This window comes from Octopus bimaculoides, chromosome 15, assembly GCF_001194135.2.
Source record: "Octopus bimaculoides isolate UCB-OBI-ISO-001 chromosome 15, ASM119413v2, whole genome shotgun sequence".
Taxonomy (NCBI): Eukaryota; Metazoa; Mollusca; class Cephalopoda; order Octopoda; family Octopodidae; genus Octopus; species Octopus bimaculoides.
The window spans coordinates 45,632,230-45,635,552 of NC_068995.1; the positions used below are offsets into that span (position 1 = coordinate 45,632,230).

Genomic DNA, 3,323 nt, shown 5'->3' on the forward strand with positions numbered 1-3,323 from the left:
ATATATACATATATATATATATTTATGTATTTTTATGAAGAAATTGATATCCTGTTAAGTAAGTGCATGTGATAGTTTAAAAATGTCTTCACACATACACACATATATATATATGTACAAATATACGTACTTCACATACATATATATATCTACTTATAGAACATAGTTCTCTTTCTCTCTTACCTGTATATTTTATACTTCACTTACGTTGACAGGTAAATTTTGCCTTTCTTTCTCGCTCCCTTTATCTCTTTCTGTCATACACTCTCCCTTTTAACCTACCCCACCCAGCTTATCACATTAATTTATTTGAGACTTGACAACCTATCAATCAGCCTTACCTATTATGATACAATATCTGTGACACTCACCTAACACTGTCCAAAGGTCTCTTGCTGCTGTTTGTATGTTACCTTCTTACCTGATACCTGTCTACACACACACACACACACACACAAGTGTGTTTGTATATGCGTTTCATCATTTTAACGTCCACTTTTTCATGCTTATATGTATTGGAGGGAACTTGTTGAGGCCGAATTCTCCAGCTGTGATACCCTTCATGTTACCAACTCTCACCCATTTCCAAACAAGGTAATATTTCCCCCGTGGCTGAACATGTTTACATGGAAGATTGGAACCAGAGGGTGCTGCTTGTATGAGATTTCCCTCTCTAAGCAACAAGACAATGCATGATTAATTTAAAACAATGCGAACGAGCTAGTACTACGTTTGATAGAATAATTTGAATGCTTGAGGGGTTAATATATTGTATTGTTCACGCCAACTTTAAGAATTTGTGACCTTGCATCTCTGTAAGGACTCACTGGAATTCTAGGAGTGATAGATGGTGAAACTAGTTGAATGGTGAGCACAATATAGTAATTTGTTATACCTCAATCTGATTCAAGTTCAAATCACTTCAGAGCTGACTTGGCCTCTTGTTCCTCCACTGAAAAGGTTCGTCTATAAAAATGAAATTTCAATACATTTTCTTTCCTTGTGACTTCTACCATCATCACCACCACCACCACCCTCTATTATGTTGTTGCTTAGCCCCCAGGCCAGTCCTGACCAAAAGCATTACAACCATCATCCTCCTGTCTTGTACAGAGAACTACATTATCTAATGCAGGAGTGTCCCACATACAGCATGTGATAATGTTTTGTCTGACAGACAGATGGGCAAATGGATGAATGGACAGACTGCATTCACACACACACTTAGTATTCACATGACCATACACTTATACACATACACACACACACACACACACACACACACACTCATACATTATAAACCACATACATACACATCACTGTTTGTGCTTGATTTTCATAGCTGCCATCATCATCATCAGCATCTCTGTCACCGCCATTATTATCACAATCATTGTCACTATTATTCCTTCTACCATCACCGTCATCATCGTCGTCATCGTCTCTGCTCTTGTTATTTGAACTTGTTATTGATTTCTTAATATAATAATAATAAGCCATTGTAATAAAATATCATTTCCCTAATCTCAGCGTACATCCAATCAGCTCTGCTGTTGTCATCCTCATTAACCCTTCTACCACCACCACCACCACCATCTTTCTTGTCTTGCTTTTATATGACCACCACCTCATATCCTTTGCTTCTCTTTGAATTTTCATCCAGTTGCCTGCTTCTCCACTCTTCTTACCATCGTCATCGTCATCAGTAACCTTATCAAGACTTACTCTTTACTCTTTTACTTGTTTCAGTCGTTTGACTGCGGCCATGCTGGGGCACCGCCTTTAGTCGAGTAAATCGACCCCAGGACTTATTCTTTGTAAGCCTAGTACTTATTCTATCGGTCTCTTTTGCCGAACCGCTAAGTTACGGGGGCATAAACACACCACCATTAGTTGTCAAGCGATGCTGGGGGGACAAACATATACACACACATACATAAATATACATATATACGACAGGCTTCTTTCAGTTTCCGTCTACCAAATCTACTCACAAGTCTTCTACTATTGCCCGAGGCTATAGTAGAAGACACTTGCCCAAGGTGCCACGCAGTGGGAATGAACCCGGTACCATGTGGTTGGTAAGCAAGTTACTTACCACACAGCCACTACTTCTTCACTAATTACGAAATCAATAGGGTGGTTAATGGTGGAATTGGTGGACTGTGGTCAAAAATGCCTTTGTCATATTTAGTTAACTTTCTCTACAGTCCAAGATCAAATCTTATTGGTGACAGTCTTTGCTTTTCTGCCTGTTAGGTGGGGGGGGAGTTCTCAATAGAATAAGGACCAGTGAAAGGACCTGGTTTAATCAACCATAATCTGTCCCCTCAAAGCATGTGACCTTCTGTTAATGTGATGGAGGAGGGAGCTTTCAGAGATGGTAGAGAACACAATTCAGGGTATTGTGGCACAATGTGGACAGATTTCGGAAAACCGATGAACTTTTATGTAAATGTATCAACTTAAAGGATAAACATATTACAATGGATATTACAATGGATAATACCAAGTGGACTCCCACTTTTTCTCTCTCCTGTTTCTCTGTCTTTTACTTTTTTTCTTGGTGACTTCTTCTTTGTGATATAATGCTTGGGAAAGAATATATTTGCGGCTGAAGATAGCTTTATACCATCCTGTCTATCTATCATATACCCATATAATGATGCAACGACTATAAAGCTTGAAACACGTGTACCGCAGAATCCTTTGTGTTCTGTTTTAATTTTACGTTTTTAATTTATACACACACACACACACACACACACACACACACACACTTCTGCTCAAGTGAAATATCTTAAATGTCAAATTATTCAATTTGTTGTCATCACAGCTGAATGAATGGATTACTTCAGTCTTAGGTGACATATTTCAGTGTGTGCATACTCATGTGGTTGGCAGCCTGGATTGTAGGGTATCTGTTCCAAATGGCAGAATATAAATAAATACAATTTATCAGCTCCTTTATGCAGGGGGGAAAAATTGATTTGAAATAAAGTCAAAATCCTTTGCAGATGCTGCTGATATTAGTTTCAGATTTTAGTACAATGCCAGCAATTTGATAGGGTAGGGGTTAAGTCAATTACAATGATCCTTATTTTATTGACCCATAAGGGATAAAAGGCCAGGTCAGCCTCAATGGAATTTGAGCTCAGAACATGAAGACAGTCGGAATGCCACTAAGTATTTTGCTCGGCATGCTAATGATTCTGCCAGCTCACTGTCTTATTGATAATGCTAATATTGATACCCTAAAGATGGAGTCTTTTTCGCAAAACAGAGAATGGTTAACGATGGTTTTTTCTTTTTTTTTTTTTTTT

General features: G+C 38.3%; 1 protein-coding gene across 2 annotated transcripts in view; it reads left to right on the plus strand.

The window, feature by feature from the left end:
* The window catches only part of LOC106880847 (DET1 homolog), a 133,156-nt gene that overhangs the window by 127,975 nt on the left and 1,858 nt on the right, over positions 1-3,323 (plus strand). The gene's annotated exons all lie outside the window — the stretch shown is intronic.